The sequence below is a fragment of the Eurosta solidaginis genome, chromosome 3, assembly GCF_040869045.1.
Source record: "Eurosta solidaginis isolate ZX-2024a chromosome 3, ASM4086904v1, whole genome shotgun sequence".
Lineage (NCBI taxonomy): Eukaryota > Metazoa > Arthropoda > Insecta > Diptera > Tephritidae > Eurosta > Eurosta solidaginis.
The window spans coordinates 278,684,190-278,700,950 of record NC_090321.1 but is presented as its reverse complement, the minus strand read 5'-3'; the positions used below and the strand labels follow the sequence as shown (position 1 = coordinate 278,700,950).

At 34.3% G+C, this 16,761-nt stretch overlaps 1 protein-coding gene across 9 annotated transcripts in view; it reads left to right on the top strand.

Annotated features, from left to right (window-relative positions):
* Positions 1 to 16,761, top strand: part of Wnt5 (Wnt oncogene analog 5) — a 638,708-nt gene that overhangs the window by 50,338 nt on the left and 571,609 nt on the right. The window contains exon 1 of one of the 9 annotated variants that reach the window (XM_067776628.1): positions 510 to 3,231. The exons of the other annotated variants lie outside the window; for them this stretch is intronic. The gene's annotated coding sequence lies outside the window, so the exon portion shown is untranslated. Of the gene's footprint in view, positions 1 to 509; positions 3,232 to 16,761 lie in introns of those variants that run through there. 9 annotated transcript variants of the gene reach the window in all.

Below are 16,761 nucleotides of genomic sequence, written 5' to 3'. Positions count from 1 at the left end.
CACACAAAAACTCACGTTTCTTGTCTTCATGAGATAGCTTCGACCATGAATCTCTTATCTGAACAATCGGTTATATGGGATATAACTATATGAACGATCTATACGATTTATATAGACAACAATATGCTCCATATACGAAAGCATCTGGAGAAATTGGAAGCTTCTATCTGATAAATTGATAAAGATATGACAAAAACACCTTTCTGAAAAATCTGTTGTATGGGATATATATGACATACTGGTCCGATCCGGTCGGTTCCGACAAATGTCTAATCGGACGCCAAAATATACCTGGATCAAAATATAAACGGGCATGGCTAAATCAACTCAGATCGTTATCCTGATAATTTCGGTATAATTTTGGTTGGTCTGTCTCTTCTCCTTTAATGACCTACAATTTTGAGATTCGTTACAAACTTTATTTACCATTTCGTTTTCATGATGGTGTAAAAGACCTGAAAATTACAAGATATCGAGGAATACGAAACCTATTGTGAATTATTTGTAGAAACTATGGGTAATATCATATTAGGTAGAAATCATCACCAGATTGATAAGTTACAAAATGGGCACGGCGTAGTTAGAAAGGGACAGCTCAGAGAAATTTAAGAAGGAATACGCCGCCGGGAGGTATTCTTTCTTCTTTTGTTTGGGTAATAGTAGTGAACGTCCAGCTTGAGTACCTAGATGGTCTGTTTTGAATATACTGAGAGTCATTTTGCAGGGGTACTTATGGTCTGAATCATGCGAATTGGCGGATAACCAAAGCAAAATTGAGCTAGTTCCATTACGATTAATTATTATCACCCTCGATTGTTCACGTACCTCTGGTGCAGTATGGCGGAGCTAAGAAACTTGTAATTATTCTCAAAAGCAAGCTCCCTTGGAAGTTTTATATGAAGTTTTGGGGTAACAAATTTTATTCTTGAGAGGAAGCTGTGATAGCAGTTTTATAGGAAGGACATAGCTAGGAAGGATTCGAAGACCTTGTACTGCTGTTGGCAATTGGCAAACACGGGCTCGCACCAGTGGTGGTATATTGACTGTATGATGAAGTGGTGTTTTCTATGGAGTTCTGATTTGGTGGTCAGCATTGAACACTTCCGCCGTGGTCTAAAGAGTCGAAGCGATTAGCGTTGCTTAGAATAATCAAGGGTCTTCGTACAATACCAACAATAGTAATCAGTGCAATGTTGAATCTGTATCCGGCTGACATCGTGAGCAGTTGCGTGTAAATAATGGGCATTGAACGACTGTATCTCTATGCTTTTTATGCTCTCCACCAAACTAATATGCGTATAACTCTGCCATAGTGATTTCGTGGTCTGTCATAGATTGCTAGACCTTACCTGCAGTGGCATCGAACTGTATAACTTTATAAAAACTATCTGCGTGCCATGTTATTAGGACATCCCTGATAACTGCTATGCTGTGCTGACGCCACCTCTTGCCAGATAGCAAAGTGTTTCTTGTCATTTCTTCACTGTAAGCGATCGGCGGAGCTACTAAAAGGAATGTCAAAAGAGAAGTTCAAACAATGCGCCTTAATATCGTAGAGAGCCCCAGCTTTGTTAGACAAACGGAGGTATAAGAGGTGGTATCATCCAGTGACTTCATTGGGGTAGCGAATATATCTCGGTCGTGTCATATTCGACTCTCCGGGATTATACATACAGCAATTGCCACTCAGCGATTCGCTAAAAATTGTAAGCTGGTATCACCGTTAGAGAAAGTGCTAACTTAATGCACCGACCAAAAAAGTGTCCAAGTGAGTTTTCTTTCTGCTGGAAAGCCATCACCCAACTCAACTTAACCTTATCTACTTCGAATAAATGAATTAAAGGTATAAATCCGAAGGCACAGCAGAAGAAAAAATTGTCCTTACTTAATTGATGAGGAACACATCCTCAATCGCCTTTTTTGTGAAGTCAGTTTTGAAAAAAAATAAATAAAAAAATCGAATTTTACTAGAAACTTTTCAATTAAATTTGGCCAGGGAAACACATTTCTGAGTTAAGAATTTTTTTAAAACTAGTTATGGTCTGAACAGAACTAGGTAGAGAACTGTCCACAGACATAATGACACAAGTCTTCAATTTATTACACTGTTACCGTTAACTCACTGCACTAACAGCACAGCGCTGACTTTATATCAGCGCTTTAAATTAGCATTATTACCCACCACTTATAGACAAAATATATAAAAACTAAAGCGAATTAGAAAAAAACCCTCGTCTCACCCTTTCCCACCCTTAATTGTTGCCATAACCATTGCCCAACGATAATTAAATTTAATTAAGTGCAAACTGTGCGCATTAAAATAAAAAATAGAAATACGTATTGAAACTTTCCTTATAACCATGACATTTTGGCGTCATTGTGTTGCATGTTGACGAGCGATTTAATTTTTACTTTGCCTCACACACCGACACTCCACGAAATGTACGCACTTGCCGCAGATATTGCAATTAAATGAAAAACTAAAAAAAAGGGTAATAAAAAAATTTAAATAAAACAAAACAAAATGAACGTTAAGCAATAAAATGCAATATTTAAAACTGTAAAACATGCTTGTAATTGTTCATGAAAATTAGTCAAGAAAAATTTTCAATTAGCGTACGTCACTGCGTGTACCGTAACAAGTGCTAAAAAATATTTGTGGCATGCAAATTACATTGCAACATGCAACACCGGGTCTATGAGATATTTGCGTGTGAAAACAAATTGTATTCATACAAATAAACAAACAGACGTAAATAAATAAAAAAATGTGTCCAATTTGCAGCACAAAAGGTTTGTAAATTGTTGAAAATAAAAAATAAAAGTATCAAGAGAAAATTAAATTTTTATGCAACATAAAATTGCGCACACATATGAATGCGCATAGAAAAACACATAAATTATAGTGTTAGAAAATTTTAAAACGACGATTTAAAATCAATAACAAATCATTGAAAAATTTATTGTCTAATCGAGGCAAGATCTCATACATGAAATTCTCGTGATTAAAATGAAATTACAAATCTGTTCAATCGAAATTTGGTGAAAATTTAAAAAATTTGTTCCTTAAACTTAAAGCAAATATTACTACAAATCGATGTGAAAATAAAATAATATCAATAAATGGTTTCTATTAATTTTTTGCTGTACATCAACCATTCGCTAATCAGATCCTTTGTCTGCCCTCATACACAAGGATTTGAAACGAACAAAAGCTTGCAAAATTAACTGGTACGTAAATAGAAAATCATATATATTTCATATACAGTAGTGAATAGAAAAAGAGCAGTGGCATTTCTCGCCAAATTTTGTCAATTATATTCCTATCGTTGGTTTCCGATATTTTAAGAAAGGACCACTTGGGATTCTGTAATTTAAACTATGCAAATGGAATTCGAGAAAGTTCAACATTTTACGAAGCATTATCAATTTTTTTGATTATGCATTTTTGTAACCCAATTAATTTTAGTCTAATAACGTTACAAGTTATTGATCCCTCGAAAATCGCTATGATTTTTCAATATTTTTTCCAATGGGTATTTCAGATTTTCTTCCATATAAAAAAATTAGTTTCTCTGGAGAAAATACTTTTCGAAAAAAAAAAATTGTTATCAAAATCAATGCATAATTTGAGAGGCCAATAACTGTGTTTTACTAAAACTTCAAAAAATTTAAAATTTTCGTAATAGTCTAAGAGCCCGTGACTGCCAGACCTGCGTCATTTTATAACAGTTGAAATTTCGCCAGTGCATGCTTCCAACTGAAGCAGGATCGTTGGTCTTTATAAAACTGGAGTCATAGTGGTTTCACAGTTATTGTAAAAACATTTTGCAGAAAACCACACCTTTCTTTCGGCATTTTATAAAGACTGATTTTCATATATGGTCTTCGTCACGATATAAGAAGCCCCTAGCCTCATTACCAGACACTTTCCATAGTGGCTTTGTCCAGCCAGACACTTTTTATAATGCAAAACTCTACTTTTTCATAAAGCTTAATAATTTTTCATAAGCTGAAAGTTTTTTACGCCAAACAAAATTTCAAAAGTTTTTTTTAAAGATTTTGTATTCGAATTTCTTCGATGTTCTTTGAAGCTTAGACTGTTAAAAGTATCTGGCTAATCAAAGCCACTATGGAAAGTGTCTGGCAATAGGGCTAGTGACTTCTTATATCGTGATGAAGACCATATATGATCCTGTTGGAAGTACGCAGTGACGAAATTTTAACTTTTATAAAATGACGAAGGTCTGGCAGCCATGGGTTCTTGCTCTATAATATTTGTTCGAATTTTTCGAAAACGTTTTTGAAGTTTGTAAGACCTAGTTTACATATAACGAGATTATCTTCATTTTCATGCTTAGCTCCTAACTTATATTTCATTTTATTTCATTTATTAGAAATTACATTAGTACAGTTAGATAATATATCTTTTATAGTACAACAAACAGTGTCATAGATATGTATTTAACAAGATTGAATAAAATTTTGTGATAAAAAAGGGATACACAGTATTACTAAAGTTAACCTAAGTTAATGACGCTATATAAAGTACAGTAGTAATGATATAAAATATATATAGATATAGTAGACATATTAAAGACAGTTAATTAAAACTATACTTAAAGTAGACGACTTAAGAAAAAATTGAGTAAAAAAGAAAAAAAAAAACAAAATTGTCAGATTAAGATTAATGTGTAGAGAAATATTTGAAAATAATGCGCTTATAATTGCTTTGGTTTACATTGTTCCTTATTGCATCTGGGATTGAGTTCCATATACGAATGGTGTTGACGAAAAACAGCCTTGTAGAGACAACAAAATTGAAGTTGGGTACAACTATATTTCATGACCTGAGAGATCTAGCAAATGTTAGTTTTTCAAATAAGTACGATGGGGATTTAGTAAAAATAAACCTGAACAAGAAAATTGCACTTCTAGCCTTCTGATAGGCGAATATGTCACATCCTAAGAGTTGAAATCGCCACGCAGAAATATGATCGAACCTGCGTAACCCAAATACGTGGCGAGTTACCTGATTAAAGGCAATCTCAATTTTATGTGCAGAGCACGAATCTAGTTTGTTGTAGACTCAGAGTAGGTTATTATTGGCAATATAAGCTGTATGGCAAGCTTTCTTCTAATTTGAGGATGCGTAAACTGTGCAGATTGCCTCAGATTGCGCAATGTACTATACACTTTACCAACAACAGAGTTGATATGGTCAACACAAGTTAGGTTTGAGTTAATTACGAAACCCAGATTCGTGATTTTAGTAAAAGTTTGTAGAGCAGTATTACCAATGCATATAGTAGGAGTTAGTACATCGACGACCTTTTTCTTAGAAATAGGTAATACAAACGATTTATTAGCATTAAGGCAAAGACCATTACTATTGGCCCAGTACTGCATGCATGATAGGTCATTATTTACTTTGACACAAAGTGTGGTTAGGTTTGCGAAACTACCAGATAAATACATTTGTATATTATCTGCATACGCATGCATGCTCATGTGCTTACACACTGAAAAAATGTCGTTTACAAAAATACTAAATAATAAGGGCCCAAGGATGGAGCCCTGCGGAACACCTTGGATTCAATTTTTCATACCCGACACTTCACTTCCTGTGTTGACAAATTGAACTCTTCCAGATAAATAACTTTCCATTAGCATCAAGGCGCTTTTAGTAAATCCGAAGTATAGCTGTAATTTATAACAGAGCAAATCGTGGTCGACAGAGTCGAAAGCTTTTGAAAAGTCTAGTAAGCAGAGCAGGGTGAGCTGGTGATAATCGAAGGGTATTCGGATATCATCGATTACTTTTAGTAATGCAGTTGCACAGCTGTGATTAGCTCTAAAACCCGACTGGTACGGCGAAAGTAGATTATGCCTCAAAATATGTGAGTTGATTTGATCTGCTAGCAGCCTTTCAAAAACTTTAGATAGTACTGGCAGAATGCTTATGGGTCGATAATCAGTGACTGAGCTCGCAGACCCTTTTTAGGAACAGGCTTAACTATGGCACACTTCCACGACTCAGGAAAGCAGGATGTCGTAATGCAGTGGTTAAGAATGTGTGTAAGGGTACTCAACACAAATGGTAAAATAAGTTTTATAAATTTAATTGGAACACCATCAATTCCAGTTGAGTTGGACTTCATTTTTAAAATACTTCTTACTACCTCACATTCAATAACCGCATAGGATTCGAATGGACTTCCAGAGAAACACACAGAACCATTTGGAACAAAATTACCAAAGTCAACACCAACCACTGAACTATGCACAAACGCATCATTCAGGGTATCTGCATTCAAAGTACAATCTTGCCTTTTATTTCCATATATTCGAAGACTCTTTAAATTACGCAAAACAGATTTAGGAGGTAATAAGGGATTTAGCCTTGAGGTGAAGAACTTAAATTTTTGGTTTCTTATAATCCTAGTAGCAGTGTTTCTGGCGATTCTGTAGACCTGCCATGCTACATCAGTTTTAATCCTCCTCCACGATTTGTATGCCTTATTGCGCGCTTTAATTGCAGAAATAACTTGGCCGTTATACCAGGGACAGGACCTATTTTTTCGAATAACAACACTCGAAAACGCTCCTCTTAATGTAGATAAGAATTTTCGTTAAAATATGGAGAAAATCGTGTAAAAACAAAAAAAATAAAAAATTTAACTGTATAACTGTCACGGTAGTGGATTTCTAGTCGAGGTCCGCATCTTTACAGTCGAGTACTCTTATTCACTGAGCTAATTCGTACATGTAAATATTATGAGAAATATTCAATCAATTGTTCTTGATTGAAAAAAAAAAATTAAGAAAAAATTTTCCTCAAATTAATGAAAAGTTTTATACAGAAATAAGAAATTCGTACTCATAACATTGAAATTTTCTTCAATGTAAAGACAATTTTTTTAGGTAAGGTTTTTTCTCGTTCGTAGATTTTCCATTTGCATCTTTCCTTTCGATAATCGGTAATTATAAACAAATTTTAGAGATGTCGATTTATTTCATAGACAACGAATCACCTCCAGAGTGTCATCTCTAAATGGAAACACGAAATAAAAGAGAAACGTGAAAACTTGTCAGCTAATAAACTACTTCCTGGGGGTGGGTTGTATGTGAACGCGTAGATTAACCACTGTGGATTTATTGTACATTATTCAAGTTTGTAAATGGGGTTTAAGCGAAGTTTCAGTTACGAAATTTAAGGAAACTTTTCCTTTAAATATCGAAAAAAAATGTGTTTTTGCTTGACGAAAGTTGATAAATATTGTCACTGCTATTTTTCTATTCGCTGCTGTATGTATTTAATACTTTTTCACGTATTTATGTTTTTCCTTTTTATAAATGTTGGTCAACGAAAAAAGTAATAACGAACTCAGGGCACTTAATTTTATTCTTTCGAGGCGCAGCCAGAGAAAAAACTACTTCAATATTTTTTCTGTTTCTTCCAAGTTAGTGCACGTCTTCCTAGTCCGGGGAGGAGCTTTTATATTTAAAAGTAAGCATGACTTACCGAGCGAAGCCTTTTGGCGGCCGCTGTGGTTTGGTAGTAGAGTGCTCCCCCTACCATAACGCAGGTCCTGGGGAAAAATTAAACAAAAAAGTTTTCTTAAGAGAAGTCGCTCCTCGGCAGTGGCTTGGAAACCACTACGAGTGCAGTTTTCCCATGCAAAGCTTCTTGGTGAAAATTCATTAGGTTTGCAGTTGCCGTTATCTTCTTTCAACAGAATCTGTGATGAATGATCCGTGGCATGACAGAAATTTATCCAACAACCAACTTAAAATGCCTATAAAATAGCTCCATCCACTGAAAAATGCTAGACGATTTGTAGGACATATGATACTTGGTGCTCCTAGATCCGATACTTCTAATAGGTGGGGTCTTAGCTTCGCGAGCGCAACAAATGAGCAAAGAACGTGCGCGATCGAGCAACCTGCACTTCCTACATCTGCTATCACTGACAAGGCCTTATTTAAAAGCATGCACTCCTCCCTTCTTAGTGATGGGCGTAACTTTGTCAGTCTGCGGTTATCAGATCAGATCAGATCTTTACTTTGCAGTCCCGCTCCAAGTTCAACGCCTTTCCTGCTTAGTCAGTTATGTGCAACTCTCGACTTCTTTTAATATTGCCCAGTCTGATTCGGAGCGGCCGCCGCGGTGTGCGGTGCTTTGCCTACTACACCGAAGACACGGGATCAATTCCCGAAAAAGGACATCAAAAATTTTGAAAAAAGTTTTTTACATTTAGAAAAAGTATTTCTTACCGCGGTCGCTCCTCGGCAGTGATTTGGCAAACACTTCGAGTGTATTTCTGCCATGAAAAGCTTGTCAGTGAAAACTAATCTTTTTGTAAAAAATAGGTCCCGTCTCGCCAATTTTTAGTAAAAATTAAGAAGAGCACGACGCAAATTGGAAGAGAAGCTCGGCCTAAAATCTCTTCGGAGGCTATCGTGCCTTGTATTTTTAATCTGATTCCGAGGTCTCAGCCACAGCTTTGAGGAATGGCCCTTTTAAGCTAGGCATTGAGTCTCATTGTAGCTATTATCGTTACATATGTTCTTCGACACCAGGTCTTTAAGTGGGATGTACAGAATGCAGCCGCGGGATTATTTTCGGGACTTACGTTATATTAAGCATTGAGGATCTGATGAGCGATGAATCCTTTCCTGATAAAGCTGTGTAAATTAACCCTAGAATAAATTTAAAGTGCGTTATTTTCGTTATTCCCGTAAAATAGTCAACGACCACTTAGCTTGTTCTGTAGAAGAGTTGCTCTCACCTATCTTTAGCGTTAACTGTTTTTGTAGGTAATCCAACGGTGTATTATTGTGATCATTATTCTAAGAAATTGTTTCCGTTACTGTCACATAAACATATTTCCTTCTTATCGATCATCTCTCATATGCAGACGCATTTAGGAATTCAGAGAAGTTCAACAACAATATTGACTTGCATTTATGAAAAGTCAATTTCAAAAACATATTCTGCATTTTTCAAGTAATTGAAAACTGATGTAAACCAAAAAACATAAGAAAATATGTATGTATACATAACTATTTACGTTTACATTTATTTATGCACTTAGTTACATTAAGATGTCTCGTAAAATATTACCTTCTGGTCGTATTTTAAAAATGAGGACGATTTAAGGCTTTGGTTAAAATATTTAAAGCTCGTTTTGACTGAAGGGCCCTTTGCGACCTCCCTCCCTCGTAAGATCCTTACACTTCCGGGTTGGTGCCTCTCAAACATTTGTCTTGACGCCTGCGTTCTCCTTATGGATCCTGCTTCTATGGATTTCAAGGTCCCTTTCAGACGCGCCCACTTCTAGCATGGTGAAATTGTTGTTCTTGGGACTTATCTAATTAAGTCCCAAAGAAATTCTGCCTGTGTGCCAGGATATTTTTTAAAGCTGCGTCTGCAACACATTCTTTGCCTGCTTGTTTTTTGGGTTTCTCGCATCATCTCGAGCATCAAGCTAATATGCTATATTTCTATAGATATCCGCCTTCAGTAGTCATATGTGAAACGAGATTGCTAGGAGCAAACAGCGCTACAGTTAGGGACTGCTTCGCCACGTATCGGAAACAGCCGAAATCTTTGCGTTATTTCCTTTTAGCTTATCACCCGTTTCCACATCCGTTGTTGGCAAGTTGCGACCTTCTCATAATTTCTCTGACCACAGCTTTCGAAAATATTCCTACCCCGCTATTGGGGTCCATCTGTCCTACAGCTTTATACCGCTGAAATAAACGATTAGGCACGTTCTGCGTTGGTGTCATGCGCTCGCGATATAAAGGCTTCAGATACTAGGGGCTGAAGTGTTGCCAGATCTCGAGGCAGCTATTAAGTTAGTATTTGTCAAGAGGGCGAAGTTATTTTATAACGAAAGTCCTGGTACCTAATTGCGGTTGTTACGGTTTGGTCGTCGAACTAAGTCTAGTAATACTATGTACATATTCAGTCTATGAGAAGTCATTATTGACCGGCCAGTTCAATCTAACCTAAACTCTGTGTGCAAACATCCAAAAGGAACTGTCCCTGGATTAGGGGAGTATGCAGTTCTTGGTCAAAGTTATCTTCTATTAGGATACCGTTGCATATAAAGAATAGTTTTTCAATTGAAATTGACTAGTTGAATGCACATATGGAGAAGAATGGTCGAAATAAAAATAGGAGAACTGAGGACGTAAAGTCCTGATGTATCATGAATATGTACGCTACTGTTCCGTTCTCGAGTGTGGGTTTGCAAATGACTCCTTTTTACAAATTTCGATTCGAGAACAGCAGCAAAGTAAGCAGATGTAAACAGGCAAACAAACATATACCTAGAATGCAAAAGTGAATATAAGATGCAGAGATGTACACAGCATTAAACATCGCATATAGCCTTATACATATACACCACAGAGAAGGCTGTTCGTGAAAAGTCTAGACCCTGGGAGAACGAGGCAACTGAGAGTATAATAGCAGCGCAATGTAAGGAATAATCAATCATTTTGATTTTAGAATGTTGGAAGTGAGCTAAGGGAGTAATTTAGTTGTGAACTTCTACTACCATAGTAGTGCTGTAAATAAGGAACATTTTGCTATACTCAATTTACGATTTATTTATTCGAAAGTTCAATGATTCGAATGATTCGATAAAATAAGGTGCAGAATAATTAAGAATTTCTTAAGATTCGTTACAATATGTATTTGTGTTTCTTTAAAACTTTTTCAATATCTTAGGTGACAATCCTAAATAGATTAAAAAATTAAAAAAGGATTATAAAGTTCTTATAATTAAAACTTTTCATGAAAATGTAAGTTGCCAAATCACTAAATTGCAGGAATTTGTAGTCACCCTAGTAGGCATATTCCTATTATGTTCACAAAGTCAATACTAAAAATTCTTGTAAGTAAGGCTGACATTGGTTAAATATTTTTCTGTTAGCCAAGTTCAATGGAAATTTAAAAATTAAACAATTTTCTGAAACTTTTCTTTCGAAAAATAATACCGTTGTAAAACTGAAAAATGCAATTACACTTACATAAAAGTTGTAAACAAAAGCCATTATAACAGTTGGAGAAGTGTAAAAATATTCACTTTAAATCAAGTGCAAGCTAAAATTGCAGACAAACAATTAAAGAGAAGTAAATACATACATATGTACATCCAACAGAACAAATAAAAATGTTTCAGTTTACTTTGTATGGAAATGTATACATGCATACATACATATTCTGTAGTGAAACAGCAGCCAAGTCAGAAAGAACTGCTTTATAACTATATTTTTCTGGCGTAAATCTTTTTGTTTTGATTTTTCAGGCATCAGGTATACAACGCGTGACTCTCATGTGAGCCGAGTACTTATGCGCTACATACTGTGAGAGTTAAATTATTTTCACTTACCATAATTGAAATACAACTTTTGGTCAATATTGTTATTTCTTGAAAAATCCTCATGTTTGGCAAGAAGACAGTTGGCTAACTAGTTATCTTGGGATGGAAACTAGTTGTGGGGTAGTTTACAACTTACAGGTTTGACTGCCCTGTATATACAAGTAATAAAACAACAGCATCATAAAGTGAGCAGAAAAGTTTAAAGAGCGACTGCAAAGTTGTTCTCCAGCCTTATACCGCTTTTAATGTTTGATAACTCTTGCCAGAAAAAATTTTTTTTCGGCGTTTGCTAATGATTTTCACGAGAAATATGTGTTTACTGGTAAAACTTCGGATAAAGATGTGTTTATGAGCAAGAGAAAGACCATAGAGGAAGCTGAAAAGTCATTGAGAGCTCAAATTGAAAATCATAATCTCACACTTTAATTATGGCGAAGTAAAGCCTCATACGGGAAGTAAAGCCTTAGCCGGTACCATTCATTTATACAAACTTTTTAACTTACCTCAAAATATTTTCTTAATTCATTCACAATACATTCGGAGAAAACTGCCGTGAATACATATATATTAATACACACATACATACCTAAACCAATAAATATACATTTACCGAAAAATAGTACCTGCTCCCAATGCAAAATCACAGATCAAACGGCAGGAGGAAATACAATTCCAGAAGTTTAAAAAATGTTAATGCATGATTTCATTTAAGTACCCACAAAAGTGTAAACGTAAGAAGATACAATTTAACTGGTGCTGCTTCCATCCATCACTTTACAGTTTACATTTTCATACACACATACCTAGTGTACAGTGGCGCACATAAGTGTGTGATAGTTTATTGGACAAAATTATGTACTCAATTGAAACGAAAAGCTGTGCAACATTATATCATCATCAGTTCTTAAGATCTGGATTTTGCATTATCTCCCGCTGTTGTTGTTTTTACTGCAACCGCAAAAATACTTTTCAATGGGCGCTTTCATCAAACATAAATGTAGATCAGTGATAACTTTCTGAACTGTTGGAGTTTTACGCCAAATTACAGAGCGGAAATTCTTTTCGTACACTCGCTCAACATGTTTATTCGGCTGTCTGATAGTCTTTTGACATTTCTAAATGTTGGTTGTGAATAAATATTTTCCTCTAATCATTATGGTAAAGTGTCAAAAATAATTTAAAAAGTCCTTTTCCTTGAGATTTAAGGATTTGGCAGTTGGCGGAACCCGCCATTCATAAAACAATATTTCTATCACTTAATTGACGGAAACATGCTGTCAACGTATCAACAAAAATAGCGTTCGCTGTAAGCGCCCAATGTCTGGGATGTATTGTGGAAGTAACACTACAGTTTTTTTCGGCGCTTAAACACGAATGTGGTTTTCATGACTCAAATACTGCAAGTTCCTTAAATTATTGCACTACCATGAGGGGTTGCCTGACACGACGACCTGAGAGTAATTTATAGAAAAGATTTTTTGGGATCTATTGCAGATCCACTTAAGAAATGGGAAATGTATGCATATTTAGGAAGGGCCGAACTTTTATTTTTATTTATCTTCTATGCTCTAGTGGTAGTCTAGTGAGGATTTCTGCTTAATCTGATTATGCACGAACCAAATTAATACTCGCGGGAAGTTGGGAGGAACCGCTTTACTTCATATATTCTAATCAACCATGCTGGTCTATCGTAAGGCGGGCCCTATGTTCAAGTCTCATTAAAAGGAAACATTAGAATACTTTATTTTTATAATGTATCAATAATCAATCATTGAATTCAATAGAAGGTTGAACTGATAGGTCAGAAGAAACCTCACATAAAGACTGCGTACAAAACAGTTAACATTTACAAAAATTCAAAATACGCCGTAAAGTAGGCCTTTTTTGTTTGTTTTTTAAGCAGCACTTAACTCCTCTTTTTACTACACTTTATATTATTGGTGCCTCTCTATTAAACGCTTTATATTCTAAGACCTTGCAAAATGCTGAACATCGCCTTTCAAAAAAATGGTAAGTTCTTGCTTCGGAAGAACATATACTAAAATTGGAACGATACAGAGAAAATGGTTTTCTTGGCTAGCTTAATTTTGCTTTTAAACAATTCAAACTATCTATCTTTCAATAGGGCAACGCTCTGGTCAGTTTGGCGAATCAGCTTCTTAAGGCTTCAAAAGCACATATTGAATAACATTTTGAGGTAATTTTCGTTATAATGCTACTTAAAAGTGTGTGCTTAGATTTCATTAATTGGGCGAATGCTATATTTTAACATACGGTTCAACGGATACTACTGTTCACGGAGAATCTGGCTCCACATGCCTTATTTTTGTGGTCTTACAAACCTCATAAGGCATGTCTTCAAAAAATCTGAGTAGTGTTATACGATTTGCTAATATAAATTCCTTGCTACCCCATTTGTAATGACAACGTAACTACGTTCAGATTTACGTGCATATGTATGCGTTTATGGTTATATAGGTCTCTATTACTTGCCGTCTGTCAGCTCACTTGTCTTGTCTAAAAATAACCGAGAAGTACTAAAAACTTTTACAACCAAATCGTTTGCATTTAGGTAGAGTTGCAGTGCTAGCACACCGGCCGGGTTGTTATAAAGAATAATGATTTCCCGCTTGCATTTGCAGGTGTGTTGGTTGGTATGCCATGGCTATTGTGGAATGTAAACAAATTTGAAAGGTACGAGAGTATAAGCAATTGCACTCATGCAGCAATAATTTTTTCATTCTATGGGAGTATATGTGTACCCCTGATGGTTTGTGCGTGTGCAGTCAACCATGCAACAAATGCAGCACCATCATAGACTGCCGATAGCAATCCAGCATTATTCGACAACAAATTTCAATTGTCTCCTCTAAATTCGTTATTCGATAAACAAATTTGTAATTTTTGGTAAGAAAAGGGTGTTTTTCTATGGAGTTTATTCGTATAATTCCTTTTAATCGATTACACCTACGAAAATGTCGGTTGACACACACAGTGATGAAGATTGCATTTGCTTACACTTCTAAGTCTCGTCTTTTTAAGACAATCAAGGTCGAACGTGGGCAATGACATTATCTACAAATCTTGTCTGCAATGTTTTTTTTCATAGGGCTAACCACTTCAGGATTGCAGCCCGTAAATCGCGGCTTTTATTTTAGGCCTTGCATGATCTTTGATCCGAAATTTATGAAGCGAACCCGGGAAAATCTGTTTTTACATCTAATCACGTTTCGATTGGTTTCTGTGATGTCCTATCTCCCACTCAACACATTCGATGAAAGCCTGCAAACTGCTTAGGGACTTTAGGACAACAAGTCTTCTGAGCCAGACGGCGTACCCAACAAAGTACTTAAAGGGGCGTTTATTCATGAGACACCAACTTTTCCAAACTTGTTGAGTGAATGTTTAGCACAAGCGACTTTCGAAAAATCATGAGGTGACAGATGTTGGTGTTACCACAGTCAGTTATAAGGCCAAAAGTGGCCAAGAGGCCACGAAGTTTCGAAATAGTACTGTCATGCAGTTACGTTAGATGTGAAAAATGCCTTCAACGCCGTTGAATCGCATTGGTTTATCCAGTGATGATATCTAAGAAGGAAAATGCATGATCCGCAGTACGAGATATATAGCTGACGGTAGTATCAGGCGGAAAGGTGTTAGCGCAGTTGGAGGTTTAGTGCTGTTAAAGTCCCACTCTGACGACGTTTTCGATACTTCCTTCTCGAAGACAAACGAGTGAGTATCAAGCTATCGTGAAGTTTGGTGTGTAACCCTTTCAGGTGTTCATCTGGGAACAAATTTTTTTTAAGTAAGCTACATAGAGCTTAATACATCTGTTAATACTTCCCAGAGCACGGGGAAAAAGTATCAATAAATATGACACTATGGCATCATTGCCATGAAACGATTCCAATTTTCACATCGTTTCTGCAACAGATGTTGCAGCGCCGAATGGTTATACCAGAAATGGATCTACACAACGAGCTTTGGCAGATGTCAAAATTTTTTCTTTCTTCTATTTTAATTAGAAATAATTTTTTCATTTAATAAATTTTTTTCTTTTGGTTCTTTTTATTAGTTTTTTTCTTTATTTGACGTTCGAACTCGAGCTCAAGGCCAGAACAATAATTTTTATGATAATTACGGCTCTTTCTCATTTTTTTTTTAATTCCAGATCAAAAGATTGTTTTTTAATAGAAAAACTAAAAATAAAACATAATTATCTTAAAAAATTATGTTCTGGTGTTGAGGAAAATAAAGAAAAACAAATAATAAAATTTGGAATCCTTTAGCAATAGGCCGATAAAAAAACTTGTTGTTTGATTTCATTTTATTTTATTTTATTTTATACTATTTTATATTAATTTATTTTTACTTAATTAAATTTTATTTTATTTTAACTAGTTTTATTTCATTTTGTTTAATATTATTTAATTTAATTTATTTTATATTATTATATATATTTATTTTATTTTATATTACATTATATTATTTAAAAAAAAAAAAAATAAATGTAAGGCGCGATAACCTCCGAAGAGATCTAAGGCCGAGCTTAATTATATTATTTATGCTCGTTTAATTTAATTTAATTTAATTCAATTTAATTTAATTTAATTTAATTTAATTTAATTTTATTTTATTTTATTTTATTTTAACTTGTTTTATTTTATTTTTCTTTCTATATGTCTATTTAATTTAATTTTATTTTATTTTAGCTTACTTCATTTTATTTCATTCGACTTTATTTAATTTTACTTTGATTTATTTAATTAATTTTATATTTTATTTTATATTATTTTATTTGGATTTATTTTAACTTACTTTAATTTATTTTTTTTATTTTATTTAATTTTATTTGAAAATATTTTATTTTATTTTAATCTATTTTATTTTTTTAATATTATTTTATTTTATATTATTTTATTTAACTTAATTTAATTTTATTTCATTTTATTGTATTTTATTTGATTTTATTTTAATTTAATTTAATTTATTTTATTTTATTTTATTTTATTTTATTTTATTTTATTTTATTTTATTTTATTAAATTGGTTCGTTTTGTTTCTTATTTTATTTAATTAAATTATTTATTTTCTTATTTTGTTTTATTAGATTTTTAAATACTCTTTTATTGTTTCTTTGCTTGCACTTTGTTACTTTATATAAATCTAATCAAATAATGTACAAACATGTTACAATCAACAGAACCCTAAAAAGAAACAAACTACAACTGAAACCTTTATAGCTAATTACGGGCTTTGTTCTTTTAAACATTTTTTGCATCAGTAATAAAAAGCACGCATTTTCTCATGTTTGCTTTGGCTCTTTATTTCACAACAAACCAGCATTGGATGTGTATATC